The sequence below is a fragment of the Panthera uncia genome (genome assembly GCF_023721935.1).
Source record: "Panthera uncia isolate 11264 chromosome C1 unlocalized genomic scaffold, Puncia_PCG_1.0 HiC_scaffold_3, whole genome shotgun sequence".
Classification (NCBI taxonomy): domain Eukaryota; kingdom Metazoa; phylum Chordata; class Mammalia; order Carnivora; family Felidae; genus Panthera; species Panthera uncia.
The window spans coordinates 57,199,316-57,218,906 of NW_026057584.1; positions in this window are offsets into that span (position 1 = coordinate 57,199,316).

The window sequence follows — 19,591 nt, forward strand, 5'->3', positions numbered from 1 at the left end:
AAAGAAAAAAGGAAAGGAAAGGAAGAGAAGAGAGGGGAAGAGAAAAGAAAAGGAAAGGAAAGGAAAGGAAAAGAAAGGAAAGGAGAAGAAAAGAAAAGAAAAGAAAAGAAAAAAGGAAGGGAAAGGAAAGGAAAGGCGAAGAAAAGAAAAAAGGAAAGGAAAGGAAAAGAAAAAAGAAAAGAAAAGAAAAAAGAAAAGAAAAGAAAAGAAAAAAGGAAGGGAAAGGAAAGGAAAAGGAAAGGAAAGGAAAGGGAAGGAAAGGAAAGAAAGGGAAGGGAAGGGAAGGGAAGGGAAGAAAGGGAAGGGAAGGGAAAGAAAAGAAAGAACTGTGAAAGCCAGAGTGCTTTTCTAGGCAACAATTTAATGCTACCACGTTATGATCAAGTAAAACTAATTTTGTGGAAGTAATTTAATGCACTCTCTTCAAAGAATTCCAAGTTCTTACTTCCATCTGATGAGAACCAAGATTGAAGCTCAGTGAGCTTCCCATGAGGACACAGAAGCAAAAATCAGCACGTGTCCCAGCAGGCAAGGCCCCCAGAGTTTATCTGTGACCCTCTGCCTGAGAAGGACCCTGGCCAACATCAAGTGAGCTTGATTTCCTGCTCTGTCTGTACTTTGTATCAGTCATTCAGCAGATTTGTCAAGTGTATTCCAGAGACGCCATTTGTCAGTTCCTGAGGAAATTCCAAATTAGTGAGGCCCTAGCCTCAAGGAACCCGCAACAATGGTAGAGATGCATATAAATTTCCTACCATAGGATAAAGACCAATCATGTAACATTTCAGCAGAATAGAAATGTCAGGGAAACCATGTGTGCCTGGAAATTTACCTTTCCAGTTGAGACTTAAAAAGGTGGATTCTGGAATATTCCTGAAACCCAGCTGAGAAGTATCTGAAGGGAGGAGGGGCAAGGAGGAAAAGTGAAGATGGAGGGTGGTACTGGATGCAACTTAAGTGGTTATTTTTATAGAGACAATCAGCATTTAGCCTTAACTTTGATTCTTACAGACTGTGTAATTTGGGGCAATCCATGCAATTCTTCTCTGCTTCTGTTTCTTTGTGTAATACAAAGATAATAATAGCATCTATTTCATGTGGGTATTTGGGGGATTAAATAAGGACCTATAAAGTGCTTAGCAGAGAGCCCGGTACAACGTCATAATCATTCAGACCCATTAGGTCCCTCTTCCCCCAATTGATTCTGGAGGCATCTGATGAAATAAAGCTAGCATGGCACGTCTTTAATGAGGATTCCCGCTTGGAGTTAAAAACTTAAGGCCTTTTGGAGAATTTTAAGATAGTTATAGTTCAGGGTTTTGTTCTTACATATCTTGGATGGATCTCTCAAACTGTAACTCTAAATCTGGGACTATTAGTGGAAGTCTACATGGTTACTGTTACCGATGTTACTGATAATGCCGAACATCAATTAAATCATCTACTCCACCCTTGGTGGACTCATCTGTCACTATGTTGTATACGTAACTTGCACTTTTTTTTAAAGTTTATTTATTTTTTAGAGAGAGCACACAAGCAGGGGAGGGGCAGAGAGAGAGGGGGAGAGAGGATCCCAAGCAGTCCCTGCACTGACAGCAGCGAGACTGATGTGGGGCTCAACTCATAAACCGTGAGATCATGACCTGAATCGAAGTTGGAGGCTCTGTTGACCGAGCCACCCAGGTGCCCGGCAATTTATACTTTTAAAATAACAATGTTGACTCTCCAGTACTACGATTCAGAATAATCCAAGATTTCCAGATCTTGATAAAACAATGTAACATCCATTAGCATTAGAGCCAAAGCTTCCCTCCTACACATTCCAGGAGGTTAATACTATTTTTTATTCTGGCCGGCATGAATATTTATTGGCTCATGAAGTCATACTGAATAACATGGACTTGCCTAGTGACCCACCCCGTCTCCACTATAATTCTTGATTATGGAGACTCTTGACCATTGGAGGAAAATTTTGACATAAAAGGAGTGTTTGAAATACGAGTTAGCTGACTCATTATGCTCTGAATTCAAATAGATTTTTGACACTTCACTAACAATGTCCAACCGTTTAGTTACCCTTATTTTAGTCATTTCAGTTATAAAATTTTCCCTTGATTTCCGTCTGTTAACTCTATCACTTGTGTAGCTGTTGCGACATCGTTCACCAGCTCAGAACACAAATTTGATTATGTCTTGTAATCTTCAAATTAAAATTGCTTGATCCCCCATTCATCAGAGTAACATGAATCCAGGATCTTTCAAGGTCATCCTTGCACATCATCTAAGAACACCAGATATTCCCTCATTCTAAAGTGGCTTAGTCCTGCTCTGGACGCCTCTCAGAAAGCAGCTAGGGAATCAGACGGGGGGGGGGCAGCCTGAAAATGACTTCCTATTATTGTCGATGCCATACTCCGCTACACCTTTGTGCAGCGTTTCTCTTTCTGGTTCAGACTGGTGTACAGACCTTATCAGTGCTTGGGATAATAAAAATTGGTTCACAGGGACGTGTGCAATTCTTATTCTCAAAGCAGGTCCGCATTGTGCCAGAACAAACCCTTCCCTGAGTCTAGGTGTCGCCGATAGCCAGGAGGCGTACTCTAGACTGCCGTCCCTTGTGGGGATTTTCCCCTTGGGTGGTCTTCACTTTCTTCTCCTACCAGGAGACGTCAGTTGAGACTGAATCTGGCAGAAGCATCTAAGGATGTGGAATCTCAAAAGAGCTGGGAACGTGACAGAGTTGGGACTGCCAGTTTCCTTTTACAAGGCTTCTTGATGTCCACGAACATGTCCTCCTTCCCCCCACAATGATCAGATCTACATACCGGGTTGTTATTTGGAGAGGCTGCCTTTGTCAAGCCACAGAAAGGGCCTATTACTCACTCTCCCCCTGGAGCAGCAAGGCCCAATTGCTTGACAGTTACGTAATTGAGAGGAGTCTTTTCAGTGGCCTCCCAGAACAGGTTGCAAGGGAACTTGCCATATCTACCAAAGCTGTCGCGGATTTTAAAAGATACCTTGTCCTGAAGGAACGAAAAAAATATTAGCATTGCACCCGGACACTATGCGGGGAATTCACAGAAAAAAAAAATTCAGTGAAGGTAAGTCTTCGAGTTAGCCTGCTACCTATCAGATTTAATCATGATTCTGCTATTTAGCAGCTGCGTGTTCAAGCAAGTAAGGTGATCTCTCTGAGCCCATGTAACAGCGCGGCTAGAAAGGATCCGTGGCTCTAAGTCGTGAAGAACTGAGAAATCACAGCGTAAACAAACTCGAGTTTTAATTTTTCTTCCATAAGAAGTACAAAAGTTGCCAACTGCAGACATTGGTTCATAGCTCAAGATGGCAGAACCAAGGACCCCACATTTCTCTTGGCACTTCCCTCATAGTCGCGAGACGGCACTTACGTAAACAGCGGGTGTATCACATCTCAGGCAGTAGCCCGGAGGAGAGAATGGGAAGAAGGAAGGGTCAGTGCCGGTTTCAGGAAAGCAAGAGCATCCCAGAAATCCCTAGACCACTTTGGTTTATATTTTATGGGCCAGACTGTGCCACATGGCAACTTCTAACTTCAAGAGAGTCTGGGAATGGGAATTGTAGCTCTCTAGACTCCAGGGTATAAGGAGACACTGAAAAGTGGGTGAATAAGGCTGCCGTGTCGGGCACACAAGCAAAGACGCGAATTAAGGGCAGTAGCAGCAAGGATGAAGAACTGTGGACGGGATTGAAGCTGGAGTCAACAACGTTCTTTGAGTCACTGAGGGTGGGCGATGATGGGGAGGGCAGAGGTCAGGAACCACATCTCATTTTTCAAGTAGCCTCCTGAAGGGCCTAATAAAGTCCTCAAGATAAAATGGACCGTCAAAGATAGGTCCCCAGAAGATGTTCAGAGTTGTGATTCTGTGGGCGTATAGCAGGACCCCAGACCCCTCTTCAGGGAGCCAGGCCTTGCAGAATCACGGAAACTTATCGGTCAGCACTTGCTTGATTTTTAGGCAAAACTCATGCCGAAATCTTTCATTAGGGACCTTCTCCTGTTTTCGCTTCGTGCCTTTATGTTAATGACTGAGTCAAACAAAAATTCTATCACTGTGTATGAAAAGGCACTTCCGTGGCATAGACAGGGGATAGATAGAGGGCTCGATAGCCTCTGGAATCCTTTCAGGGGCATTGGCGACTGAGCTTGCCTTCCATGAGAACCAGTGGGTCAGTCTCGTGGAGCCCCTTTTACACGGGTATCCTATTATTTAACAGGCGCTTTAAATTGAGACCAGCATCCTGATTCTCAAGCAGCCTGGCTTTTATTGGGAGTCTCTGCCACGTTCAAACATCTTTAATACATTTTAAAAATAGAATTGTAAAAGGCGGCAACCAGACTTCAAAGCATCGACATGTTGGCCAGAATTGTGAAGCTGGCGACAATTTTCGCTGGTTGTAAAGCCCGTGGAGCCTCTTTCAATCCCCGGAACAACTGATGAGCGAGGCGCTTGGTATACATTCCTCCCGTGTGTGTCTCCTGGATGGGCCTGAGCAGACCAAGCGTGGGGCACAGAGCTGGCAGAGAGGGAACCAGTGTGCCTCCGGGCAGGGCAATCGGGCCCCCGCAGAGCTGGGAGAAACTAGGTCGAACTGAAAAGAAATGAGATGTGAGAGGGGATTAGCCACCCTTTCTGAGCCCTGGTTCCTCAGATCCTTCATTTCCTCCCTACGTCTTCCTTCCACGTGAAAGCTCCAGACGTTCTCTGCCCTCAGGTAAACTCTCTTTGTCCCCCTCCCCGATCCCCGTACACTTATTCCACATCGTATTCTGTCTCCTGCTGCCACCTCTGGGCTGTGAGCACATCGAAGACAAGGCCTGTCTCTTATTCACCTCCTGAGCACAGCAAATTAAATGTGTGTTTCAAGAAAGTTGAGTCTCGCGGGAGAAGCCAGCCGACAGGATCTGGGTTGGGGGAATTACGAAGGGAGGTTGTCTGCCTTCCCTGAACCTAAGGCAGAGGTTCTCAGAGTGTGGTCTCTGAATCACAGAGCATTGATCCCAAGTCTCAGCGTCGCTCGGGAACCCTGGAAATGCGTGTTCTCAGGCCTGGCCCCAGACCCACTGAGTCAGAAAGTCTGTAGGAGTCGGGATCCTCCAGAGAAACAGAACCGATAGGATGTTGGTAGAGAAAGATTTATTACAGGGAATTGGCTCGCGCGACCGTAGAGGCTGACAAGTTCCAAGGTCTGCAAGGTGAGTCAGCAAGCTGGAGAGCGGGGAGAGCCAATTGTGTGTGCTTTCCACCAGAAGGCCAGCAGCCTAGACACCCAGGAAGAACTGACTCTTTAGCTCGAGCACCAGAGCAGCAGCCCCGTTCCAGTTTCAAGATGAGTCAGGCAGTGAGGAATCTCAGAAACCTGTGTTTTCGCAAAGCTTCCAGGTGATTCCACTGCCCACCGACGTTCAGGAATCACTGACAAACTTCCCAAATCGCAGTTTCCTCATCCGGAAAATAAGGCTAACAAAAACGACCTCGAAGGGCTGTTCCAAATATAAAATCAGATGACGTATGTATACCGCCTAGTCCAGAACCTCAGGCATATTCATCACTCAGCAAGAGTATTGGAGGGCAAATCTATTTTGGTTGGCTTCCTTTCGCTAGAATTGACCTTTGGAGACCACTTCCAATATTGGCAGCGTCCCCTGGTACATTTGGGTTACTCACACAAGAGTTTCCTTTGGTTCCTCTAAGGCCCCAAGTTCACCTAGCTAAGCCCTGTCCTTGCAGAGTCCTTGTAAGTTGGTCTGAGCCAAGCGTGAATCCTGTTTACCTCATTAGGCCCCGACCCTGTCCCTCAGGCACCAGACAAGATGGACCACAGGCGGCAATAGCTGTTTGTGTTGTAAAGAGAACAATCGTCTGGGCCCCCAGCTAGCCTAAGCGGGAAAGGAGAGGACCTCCAAGAATGGTTCTCTGAAGAAAGTCGGAGCAGAGAAGGATCTGGGCCAGCTCCGTCTTTCCCAGAAGCTGCTACACCCTCCCTGTGGGTTGTGCTGAAGCACCACGGGGGTGTTGAAAACCACCAAGCCTCTCGCATTTCAGGCCAATGAAATCCCTCGCCTGTCACTCTCAGCGAAATAAAGCTTTGAAAAGTATTATTATTATTACGGTTCTTTTCATGAGCCCGCAATGCCTGCCGGCTCCCCCCGCCCACCGGTTTCCATTCGTTTTCCTGTTGGAGCCCAGTCTTTGAAGCCGGCATCTCCCCAAGTGGGTAAAGATGTAGCACCCTTCTCTGCCGGGCCGACCCTTCCCAGAGAGCCCCAGCGGGGGTGAGTTGCCACCTGGCGGGACTTTTCTCATTAGCCCTGCCGCCAGCGTGCGTCCCAGCCTGGTCAGCCTTAGGCTCTAAGCAAAAAACTTCTAATATTTTACTAGAAATTAGTTAGAGGGGCTCAGAGTGTGACAACCGGTTTATTACTACTGAATCTGCTTTGTCTGCAACTGGCAGAAACGGGAAAAGGGTGGCCACCCCACTCGGATGACTGGGTAGAAGGAAATGGCCAGGAGGGAAGACGACGAATGACTCCTTGTTGTCACTATCACTTGATCTCCGTTGGCTAACTGGCCACCTAAAACGAGCATCGGAAACAAGTTTGAGAAGGCCACTAGCTGAGCAAACAACGTGAAGGCCATCAAAGCCAGAATATCACTTTTGCAACAAAATATTTTTCCATTGGCTTGGTGCTACACGATATACGAAGATGACTGAGTCATGGCCCCTGCCCTCAAGGAGCTTGTAATTCAATATGGGAAATAAGACACTTACCCAGGGGCGCCTCGGTGGCACAGTTGCTTAAGCGTGCGACCTCAGCTCAGGTCATGATCTCACGGTCCGTGAGTTCGAGCCCCGCGTCGGGGTCTACCCTGACAGTGCGGTTCCTGCTTGCCACTCTCTTTCTCCTTCTCTCTCTCTCTGCTCCTCTCCCACTTATTCTCTCTTTCTCTCTCTGTATCAAAGTAAATTAATTTTTTTAAAATTTTTTTTTAACGTTTATTTATTTTTGAGACAGAGAGAGACAGAGCATGAACGGGGGAGGGTCAGAGAGAGAGGGAGGCACAGAATCTGAAACAGGCTCCAGGCTCTGAGCGGTCAGCACAGAGCCCGACACGGGGCTCGAACTCACGGACCGTGAGATCATGACCTGAGCCGAAGTCGGATGCTTAACCGACTGAGCCACCCAGGCGCCCCAAAGTAAATTAATTTTTTAAAAGACACACAGATGTTACAAAAGCCTGAAGCACACAAAGATCAAGGAGAGACATTTAAACGAAAATACCACAGGCCTTCAGAGAGAAGGGACTTCTGTCTGGACAGAGATTGGGAAAGGCTTCACGGAGGACGCATTTGAATAGAACTTTAGGAGAAGTACTGATGTATTTCAAAAGACAAAATATAGGACACCCTGGTGCTTGTCTCCTTGTGTTGGTCGCCTTCCCCACTCACTTGTTTCCTAGAAGAGCCAGACTTCCAGTTTAGAGACGGACAATGCCAGACATTCACTCTCCGAGTCTTCCTTGAAGCAAGAATATCGTCTTTTGACTCCATGTTGGATAATGGCACTGAATAAAAGCTGGCTAGGGGGCCCTTGGGAAAAATTTTATGTCTTGATTTTTAAAACATGAACAGAAACTGGCTTCCTTACTGGCTTGAACATTGTCTCCCAAGAATGTGATGCTTGGAGTTGTATCCAGCATCTTGGTATGTAGGGAGAAAGCAAGAGCATTACAGATCAGCAACTTTGCATCCTGGACATAACCAATCCCAGAACTCCCTACTTTTTAACATTTTTTACATGCAATAACAATTTTTTTTATCACGAAGCCCCTTTTAGTTGGATATTCTATAACATGCAGCTGAGGGCATCTTAAAAGTGATACGCCAAGATTATGGAAACCCATTCACAAAGGGAGAACATAAGGAGCAAAGAAATGAGGTAAGGCCAAGTGGATGATGCATATTTTGTCAAATGCTTTTAGAACGTGGAGAGGACTAGGACTAACATGAAACAAGTTCCAGGAGAGTTCTCTGACTAGGATAAGGAATATGATTTTACTCTGAAGTAATGGTGGGGAGACATGAAAAGCATTTAAACAAGTTCCTGCCCTTACCGAGCAGGACAATAGGAAAATGAATGCTCAGGCAGATATAAAAAGGAAGAGAGAGACAGGAAAACATGTAGGATTTCTTTCACAGAGAATCCGACACAGGGGTTATCAAGCATGTGTTCACATTACACGCCCCTGAGGAAGTTTTGAAAAATCCTGAAATCTGGGTTCCTCCCTCAGAGCTACTGATTCAGTTGGTCTGGGACGGAGAGCTGGCCTTGTTCTGTTGTTGTTTAAGCTCACTACATGACCTACTGCGCGGCCACTGTTGAAACCCCCCGCACAGCTGAACTGGGACTGTGGCGAAGGAAAAGAAGGACAGGGGAGAGCGACTCTGGAAGCAGAATGGGCAGGATGTAGGTGCCAAAGGAGAGGAGAGAGTCAGAAGTCTCAAAGACCTCTTTCAAGATGGAATGACTGAGAGAATGACGGTACCGTTTATGGAGATGGAGAAGCCAGGAGAAGAAGTTAAGTTTAAGGAAGAAAAGTTCCGTTTGGGAAATACTGAGTCTGAAATGCCAGGAGCAAGCTCTGGACGATATAGAGAGAGCTAAGCTAGAATTACCTACACTGGGGGATCCCTGGTGCCTTGAGAGATGTTGATGGGAATGTGGGAAGAGGGAACATGGAAAGAAAGAAGAGGACTAAGGACAAAACCTTGAAGAACATTAAGGAGAAAGGGTAAAGAGAGAACACCCCCAAAGAGGAGCCATTGTGTGGAGTTAAAACCGAATGCTCCTCATACACTTAGACTAATGCATTGATGCACAGGTTCCTGGTGGAGATTAGACATCAAATGTGAGGCTGGCGTTGTTACAGAATAATTCGGTCAAAGCTGCACACCCTTCCTATCCAACAGTACGGCCGAGTTGGAACATGAAGTTATCTGTCCAGCCTCACCTTCACAATAGAAAAAAAAATACTCCCCTAAGAGTAAATGTGATATTCAACTGTTAAAAAAACAGTGAAGGGGTGCCTGGGTGGCTCAGTCGGCTAAGCGTCCGACTTCGGCTCAGGTCACGATCTCACTGTCCGTGGGTTCAAGCCCCACGTCGGGCTCTGGGCTGATGGCTCAGGGCCTGGAGCCTGTTTCAGATTCTGTGTCTCCCTCTCTCTGCCCCTCCCCCATTCATGCTGTGTCTCTCTCTGTCTCAAAAATAAATAAACGTTAAAAAAAAATTTAATAAAAAAACAGTGAAAAGGGCTTCAAATAATATTCTTGAGTAAGTTGCATGCCCTTTAAAGAAAAAAAAATCAAACTTGTTCATCTGCCCCACCAGTGAGGCCACAGGTCTGATAAACAGCTGGTCAGGATGGGGAGACTGAGATTTCCTCCTCAGAAGATTTTAAGATGCCTAAAATTCTTCATTCATCTTTCATAGCTTTCTGCATGAGGAATTGGACAATACACATTCCAGACCTCTCCAGTTCATTGTGATGGTAAATGTGATAGTACTTGGGACCGTTGAGCAATGATATTATTGTGTGAATTATTGTTATTTAATGACATTCATAGCTACCTATTAATTACTAGTATTAATAAGATAATACTGCTTCAATTCATTCTGTTAGTTATAATGCAGTTGTAATTAGTGTTAATTACAATGTTTAATTCACATTACTAAATATCACTGTCATGTAGATAGATCCAACATTTGTTAAATAAAAGCTTCCTTGGGAATGTAGCTCTTGAAACTCAGGCAGGTAGAATGAACCTGCTTCAGACTGCATGGAAATGGTTTCTATTGCTTTGCTGTCTCTCAGCAAACCCGTATACAAGGTGGTGGTGAGCTGTGTGGGATAATAGAAAATCATAGGCATGTTTGTGAGAGTAGAGTTTCAGGCAGTTTCTATCAGGGTAAGGGAAGAAACTGAAGAAGTTATCAGGTACTTTTATAATTAAATTTAGTATAAATTCAGATTTCTCAAACTTTGAAGGAAAGGTCTAATGAGAAGTAACCCATGGCTCCTCTTTTACTGTTTGGTAGTAATTGCTTCGTTGTAAAATGTTCACAAACCTGAACTTCTTCAGGCAAAACTTCTAATTAGGATTTCTATCTGGGATAAATGTACATTTGCTTAAAATCAGTCACCCATCATGCAAGATACAAAAAAAAGTTTTGGCTACAGCCAGGGTTAATTACCTTGAGTACTCAAACGAAGTTGGCTGCTATAATGGTTAGACTACTGAGAAAAAGATGACTAAATTCACACATTTCTCTGGAGCCTTCTCATGTTCATGCATGACCTTGGAGGTCCTTCCCAGCTCCATGAGCCTAGGATTCCACAATGAATAGTACCTGGCATACTTTCACCGCTATCTTAGGGAAAAGAGAAATTTGGCTGAATTCCAGCTTATTTTTTACTTTCAAAAATACGTAAGTAGTTTCATACAGTGATATGCTTTTAGCCATTAAAACTATATTTTTTAAGAAAACTTAAGAACAAAGAAAAATATTACAAACAGACACACACACACACCATATACACCGCAAGATTGCCATTTTATCGAAAAATCTATTAAATAAATTCTATCAAAAATTTTGAAGCAGTTATAATGGTTAATGCTGGGAGATGGAATAATAGATGATATTCAATGTTTTTTTAAGTTTATTCTTTTGAGAGAGAGAAAGGGCGTGCACAAGTGGGGGAGGGGGCAAGAGAGGGAGAGAGAGAATCGCAAGCAGGCTCCGTGGTGTCAGTGCAGAGCCTGACATGGGGCTCAATCCCGAGAACTGCGAGATCATGACCTGAGCCAAAATCAAGAGACGCTCAACTGACTGAGCCACAGGGGCACTCTGATTTTCAAATTCTCTATTTTCTATTTGTTGGTAATTTCATGGAGCATATAGAACATATCATGATCAGAAAATACGTTGAAATACTGATGTAGTTTACCCAACTCTTATTTATAATTAATAACCATAGTTACCACAGGGAGCTATCACCACAGAAAACACATACATACATACGCGTTAAGATAGGCGTTAAATCCCTTAAAGAAACGTTAATAGTGTTTTGAAAGAACCCATTTAGAAATCCTGATGTCAAAGTTCCTTGAGCTTGAGCTTCACTGAGTAAAGCAATGATAACACATGGCTTGGGCTAGAAAATTATACGTATACGGCAACTTTGTTTGAGTCCCTTGGAAGACAGAGGTTGGCAAAGTTCTCACTTGGCAACAGTTTTGTTTGCCTTCATTCATTCAGTCTGATTTCATGAGTTGATTTTATTTTATTTTATTTTAACTTTTTTAATTTATTTTTGAGACAGGGAGAGACAGAGCATGAACAGGGGAGGGTCAGAGAGAGAGAGGGAGACACAGAATCCGAAATAGGCTCCAGGCTCTGAGCTGTCAGCACAGAGCCCGACGCGGGGCTTGAACTCACGGACCGCGAGATCATGACCTGAGCCGAAGTCGGCCGCTTAACCGACTGAGCCACCCAGACGCCCCTCATGAGTTGATTTTAAACAGTTCTAGATGATTTTTCATCACCTGAACAAAGTGCCCTGCCAATCAGCTGTCGGTTACTCCCATCTGTGAAGGACAGGTTTCCCCAAGTGGGTCATAACCAGCCAGCTACAGAAGAGTCACGTGACAGCCACAGGCATGCTCTTAGGGTGGTCTGCACATCTTCTTGGTGCCAAGCAGAGACCTTGCAAAGCAACAAGGAGAGAGATCTTTCCTTTGGTTCTTATCCACCAAAACCAAATCAAAACAAACAAACAAAATAAAACCAGGCCAAAAAAAAAAAATGCCTCCTGTTCTTTAGACACACCGATGAGTTCATTCTTCCCCTCTTCTTCCTTTCTGTGTGGCCTTTTGTGACTTCTTCCCATGGAAGTCTCCCTTACACAGTCACTAGACCCAGATATGCCCAGCCCATGCCAGGGAAAGCCTTGCCCACAACGTGTCATTCGTTTATGGAGTCAAATGGGCTTTTTAGTATTTAGTGAGGAAAGACTTCCTAGATTCAGCCTCCATGATTTGGGAGATTCACGTGATGTACTTGACCTGTGTGGATGGTTATAGAAAAAGCATCAGAGCCCTGTTGAGGAGGAGTGAGTTACGCAGGAAGGGAACATACAAATTAAACATTTACCACCTTTGCATCAGCATCGATCATAGTTGAAGTTCGTTAATTCATTAATTATGTTTAATGTCAGGCTCCCTGCTGTGCTCTGAGCTTCATGAGGGCAGGGACTAGGTATTTGTTTTAACCTAGCCGTGTGTTGGGCACACTTCAGGCATTAAAAAAATATCCACTGAATGAATAATTCTGGCCTAAATGGGAATAGTGGCCAGAATGGGAATAGTAAACACTTTCATGTTTAAATAGCTATTCCGTTATCTAAATTACCGGAAACATCATACAAAAATCTCTGCACATGCAAAGTACCCTATTGATGAATAAAATAGTAACTAAAATCTTGTTTCCTCTGAAATTCAACATGTAAATTTGATTTATATGACTAACCATGAATAATAATTATGATAATTCTTTTAGCATGTCTGTGATCCATTATGCTAAGTGCTTCACCTATATAATCTCACTTAATCCACCTGATGAACACATGAGTTGGCATCAATATACAGATGAGAAAATTGTGACTCACAGTGGTTCAGTGATTTGCACTGTGTCCCACAGCTCTGATACCTACCCAGGTCTGTCTGACCCCAAATGCTTATGTGCTTAAGCACAGTGCTGTACTTCCTCTAAATTGGGTTTGCATTAAATATCATATGTTACTGCATAAATATCATATGTTATCATTTGCATTAAATATCATAAATATCATATATGACCGAGGCACCTGGGTGACTCAGTCGGTTAAGCATTCGAATTTGGCTCAGGTCATGAACTCGCAGTCCGTGAGTTCGAGCCCCACGTTGGGCTCTGTGCTGACAGCTAGGAGCCTGGAGCCTGCTTCAGATTCTGTCTCTCTCTCTCTCTCTGCCCTTCCCCCACTTGCGCTCTGCGTCTCTCTCAAAAATAAACATTAAAAAAATGGTTACCTTTGATCTTAGCCGAAAGGCTGAGAAACGATACAAAAAAAATGGTTATAAATATCATGTTATTAGCAATTTTAATTTATTTATCCAGGAAACTTTACTGAGTGTCTAGTGTGTGCAAGGAACTGAGGATTTAAAAAAATTGAGATAAGAGTCCTCAAGGAGCTCCTAGCTCATGATAGCAGAAGATCTACAATTGTAAAGGAATAATTGCAATGCTATGGCAGACCGTCATGCTAGATATGTAAACCACAGAAGGGGGGATGGTCAATTCTCCCTGGAGGTCAGAAGAGGTCTCTCAAAAGAGATGACCCTACAATAAGCCTGGAAGAATGAGTAGGATTCTGACATGCAGATAAAGATGAGGAAGACAGTCAAGTAGAAGGATCATGGACTATGGTGCTGATGAGGACCTACAAATTTTTCATGGCCATTTCAGATGGTATAAAGAGGGGAGGAGATAGGGCAAACCAGAGACACCCTCTAAGTCAGTGGTTTCCAAAGTGTCCCTGGACCAGCAGCATTAACATCATCTAGGAACCTCATAGATAGGCAATACTTGATTCCTACCAACACCTACTCAACCAGAAACTCTGGGGTAGGGCCCTGTGATCTATAGGTTAACAATCCCCCTGGGATTGGGATGAGTCTGATTGGGAACCAGTGGTCTCAGGTCATAAGTAGTCAGGAGAGTCGCAGAAGGCTCTGCACGTTCGTTCGTTTTCTCCCTACACTGTTGCCTAAGTAGAGCAAACGATCTTAGATTGTCAGGACAATGGAATTTTCTTAAAAGCAATTTCGTAAGTCTTTTACCAAATTGTTAGTCTTCAGGGTTTGTTTTTGAAAGTAGCAATTCAATGACCGTTTATAAGGCACAGCAGGACAAATGGTTTCCAAACCCCTGTTTGTGACCTGCATGGGGCCCAAAAATGCCCTCTCGTTGTAGGACATTATGGGAAGAAAATGAATTTGCATGATGCATAAATGGTAGAATGGTTTTATGGCTCTTTATATGACAAGTTTGTGGAAAATGGCAAATAACACTTTTAGTTTATATTCAGCTGTAACAACAACTTATTATTTCCAAAGATTAAATTACAGTCTAGCAAAATGAAATGGGCTACATGGTCACTTCTTCATGGCATCCTCTTCCAGTGGCAATTTTTCAATAAGCAAGCTCAGCTAATTGAAAACAGAAACAGTTATCTTCCAAAGAGATCTTTGAAGTAGCTTCTGATGGTTTACAATAATGGCCCTACAGAGCTATCAGTCTAAGAGTGTCTTCGTTTGGGCTGCTGACCTCTAAAGATGATCCAATACGTAAGGAACCTAGAGCCATAAACCTTGCCTCGGTACACTTGCCAGAAAAAGATAAGCAAATGGCAGGGGAAAACAAAGGCAACAAAATGAGAGCCTAGACTCTCAGAGAAGGCTGGTTACTGAGACCCGTTACGGCCAACGTCCATTACCAGAATAACAAGTCAAAAATGGAAATCTGCTATAATGGTTGTTTGCTGTCTTGTACACCAAACACCAGGCTGAGCAAAGATTTTTTGTTCTTTTCAACTCACCGTTTGACATTGGCACTCATTCGCCTGTCTGTGGCTCTTTCCAGACCCTCTCCATCCACCTGCTCACATTCTCACTGCCTCTTGGCTTATCTAAATCCGTCCACATTAAGACTCACCTCGGGGCGTCTGGGTGGCTCAGTCGGTTAAGCGTCCAACTTCAGCTCAGGTCATGATCTCACGGTCTGTGGGTTTGAGCCCCACATTGGGCTCTGTGCTGACAGCTTAGAGCCTGGAGCCTGTTTCAGATTCTGTGTCTCCCTCTTTCTCTGACCCTCCCCTGTTCATGCTCTCTCTCTGTCTCAAAAATAAATAAATGTTAAAAAAAAAAATTAAAAAAAAAAAAAGACTCACCTCAAGTACCCGTCCCCTGCAGAACCACTCTTTCTTTCCAGGTAGTCTGATCCCATGGTTCTGCTTTAACAATTTCTATTGCATTCATTGCTTATGTGTTTCCCAAATTTCACCCAACTTTATGTTACCACCTTTATGAATTTTGTTATGGTATGCCACCTTGTTTTATGATTTACATGAATACTTGAATATTTTCTTTAATTTGATTCCCTTTTTGCTAAAATAAATGTATTTGAAGTTAACTGGATATTGATATTACAAATGGAAAATCAGCATCTGTTAGAAACATATTAATACATATGAACATATAACTATTTAAGTTAAATTTTTTTTTTATCCAAGAGCACTTTAAGTGATCTTTCCTGTTACCACTTGCCTTGCAATGGAGTTTAGGACAAATTCTATAATGTCGTATGGCATGGATTCTCGAAGTGTGGGCCCTGGAGAAACAACATTGGAAACTTGTTAAAAATGCAAACTCTCAGGCCCACGCTAGGCATACTGACTCAGAAATTCTAGGGACAGACCCTTACAGTTGATGTGTTCTCTCTTCCATTCTAGGTGTGCAAAAGTCTGAGAACCACTGAGTTAAGAGATAGATCTTATTGTGGAAATTCAGATCTAAGGGTCAGCAAGAAACACTGGTTCCCTGCTACCCACAGAGGTGCTGGGGCAGGTGCTGCCTGGTGTGTCTGTGGCTCATAGAGGGACCCTTCCCCTTTTTGCTCCTCCTTCTTAAAAGGCGAGCCTGAGAGGAGACCTGTCAGGCTAAGGTTTGGGCACCAGCTGTTTCCGGGAGTTGCCTGGGAAAGCCAGCGGCCCAGCATACGTGGGAAGTTGCATCCATTCCTCCCAGGGAAAAGAAGCCATCAATCCCATGGGTAGTTGAGAAGTCCCCATGCAGTCTCATCCTTGAATAGAAGGAGCCACTCCACAATCCCAGCTGGCTTACTGTGGGGGCCATTCTGAGGCAGTTCCCAGGGCCACTTTTAGGTACCCCTTCCCAGAGACAGTGCTGTGCACACTTGGGAGAACGCCAGCCTCTATAAAGTTATACAGACTTCTCTGTGGTATTATGGCTCAAACTCTTAAGCAGCCCTCCCTGATTTTCAAAACCTCCTTGTATTTTTGTCCCCCAGCTCCTTCCTGTTTTCCACTGTCCTGCCCATGGCATGGAGTGGGGAGGTTTTGTGGGTGCCCAGTAAGTATTTAGAACCACAGCACTTTAGAAGTGGAAGGGAATTCAGAAATTATTTAGTCCAACCCCTCGTTTCCAAATGAGAAAACTGAGGCCCAAAGAAGTTAAGTGACGTGCTCAAGTTCCACACATTTAGTTCGTGGCAGACGGTGTGAAAATCCACGTCTTAATTCTCAAGAAGACATGCTTCTACGTTAAACCATGATCTGCCAAATGGGCACATCCCCTGCACGTCACTCCCTCACCAACAGTGGAGAAGCGTATTATGTGTGAGGTTTCTTGAAATTTACTACAATGCTCCCTCCTCTAGAAGTGTTTACTAAATGTTTATATTGCCTATGGAGAAAAGTTATTTATAAATAACTTATAAAGGGGACTTACTTGACCAGCCAAGATGATTTTTCTTCTGAATTACATCCTAATATGTATAGCTTCTTGCTCTCAGCTTACTCCACTTGGAGCTATGCCCAGTACAATTTACGTCTATGAACTGCTGAACATTTAAGCAAATTAAGTGTCCAAAAAATCAAACACAAATTGTATCTTGGTGATTTATGCCTTCATAAAGCAAAACACATACAGTGTGCTGAGCACAGGCCAGATTTATAGCTCCACTGGTTAGGGAAAATAAATCGACAACTCCTAGAGAACGTGTTGAGAACCACGCATATGTGTTTAATTCTTGACCACGGGGATTTCTCCCCAATGATGTTTATCTTACAAATCATCTTCAATGCTAATATGCAATGTAAACCGAGAATGAGAACGATGTACAAGGCTTCTGGATAGAGATTTAAAAGCCAGTTAGCTTTCACCAGAACCCCCCAAAAAGGCAGACAACTGAACAACTCTGGATCTTCCATCACTAACCTAACACCCCTGGGGTATGCTACCCTCTCTTATTAGCGTAAGCTAAGCAGTTTCATGTAAACGTTGGAAGATAGTGAGAAAATAAATCAAGAGTGCCGGAGTAAACCAAAGAAGCTAAGAGTGGACCCAAATCCCTACTGAGATATTTCTAGGACCATATGACCTTTACAGATAAAGTGTCCTACCGAGAACATAGTTCAGGGAACAAGCATGTATGCACCAAAGCCAGAGAAAGAAGTTTATATCTCAAACTCTTCACTTCCTGGCTGTGAGTGTCTGTTTTCTTCTCTATAAATGGGGATTAGCAACCTCTACTTCAAAGAGGTGTTGTTTGAATTAATGAGATAATGGTTGTGTCGTAGCAGCCTCTAAGACTAGTTCCCAGTGATCCCCACCTCTTGGGTATGGACCGAACCAAGTGACTCCTTGTGTGCAAAATATTGCGGAAGTGGTGACGCTTCCAAGATGTGTTTACAAAAAAACTCTTACTACTGTCTCGTGTGTCCTCTCTCTCACTCTGACGAAAGCCAGCTCTCATGTTGGGAACTGCCCGTGAGAGACCTAAGTGCAAGCAACGGAGGGAGGCCTCCAGCCAACAACCGGCAAGGAACCGAGGCCATTGGTCCAGCAGTCCAGGATGGATGGAGTCGTGCCAACAACCACATGAGTGAGCTTACACGTATATATTCCCAATTGAGCCGTAAGGTAGTAGAGAGTGGATACCTTGATTTTAGCCTCTAAGGGGCACTAAGTCACACGAAAAGTTCTGGCCCACCCAAACTGTGGGACAATAAGTGTTTGTTGTGTTAAGCTGTTAAATTTTGGAGCATTTTGTTACGCAGCATTAGATAACTAATACATGTTGTAAAGTGTTCTGTGTAGTACTTGGCACATAATACAGTCTCTATACAGGATGGCTATTATTGTTGTGCACATGAAGATTACACCCTGATAATTCCCTCTATGCTTCCAAATAAAGAAGGTTTGGGATCGCCAAGAAACTTACAAATTTGTGGACAATGTTTCAGCCTAAACAGTGAACATTATGCCTTCTCAAAGACCGGACTTTATGGAAGTCCATAAGATAGAATGTCACCTTTTGAGTTGAGAATCCCCACCCTGCAGTATGTCCCAATCCAGGGGTACTCTGGAGGAAATTTGTCCTAGGTGAGTTGCAGAATGCAGGCAGGCATTTTTTTTTTTTTTACTGCAATTCACTGTGGCTGAAATTTCAGGTAGGTGCAAGAGAGTCAATCTTGTGGAACCTGCTTATTAAAAACCTGACATTCAGACCCTGTGTTTTCTTTTGGAGAAAAGCCACAATATAATTGAGTGCTGGACAAACAAAGATTTTTCAATCCAAGGTCAGGTTGTTTATTGCTGTTATCAAAGTCAAACAAAATTTACCCTCAAAGAGTAACCAGAGATATCAGAACAGATTTATGTACAAGGATGTTCATTGCAGCATTACTTACAAACATGAAAAAAGATGGGAGACAACCTAAATGCCCAACATCAGGGGACTCGCTGGATGATTTGTGATATGGTCACACAGTGGAATACTATGAGACTATTAAACATGTCTTATAGGAATATTTACTGAGCTGGAGAAATGCTTTAAGTAAAAAAAAAAAAAAAAAAGGATCTAAAACCATTTGGTAGGATCCAAGTTTTGAAGGAAAACCAGTATAATTGTGTGCCCACGTGCGCGTATGCTGGGATATGTGTGTATACGTGTGAGTGAGTTTTCCTGGCCTTCCCTCTTTCCAGCCTTCCTGTCCCCCCAGTACATGGTTTAGTTCCATTTCCTGCCCATGTGAGTCTTGTCGCAACCGTTGTGGTTACTACTGTCAGAAAACAGAGAAATGCAGGAAAGAACACAGGAAGAGGGGAAAGAATTAGCAAAGAGAGTCATTTAACTTGCATAATGGGGAAGGAGGGAGGAGAGAGAAATAGTAACAGAGAAGTGGGCTAACGGTGGACAAGAACACGCTGACGGTCTGCTTCTTTATTACAGACCCCTGACAGAAGCAGTAAGGGTGACATCTGAACAGAAAAGACTGAGCATACAGGCCCCTTTGTTAGCCTCCAGGGGGTGCCCAAGACCCTCATACCCTAATGCCGTTCCTCCCCCGTAAGGAGTCTCACTTAGAGGCAAGACGAGGTATACTGAGCCCTGGTGCTAAGGGCTGTTGTTCAACATAAGGAAGGAGGAGTTTCGTCCAGTTTCTGTGGACCCTGACTCAATCTTGAAACCATTTCTCAATTTTTTGACACCCAGTTGGCGCAGTAAGATGAGAAATACCTCCCACCCAGGAGGGCCCAGGGCAGAGCCTCCCGGAGCAGCTCAGCTCTAGACCTCGTGAAGAATTTCTCTTCTTTGTTGTGTCCTTCCCGGTGCTCTTTTTTTGCCGCCGCTTGCCTTTACTCCCCAGCC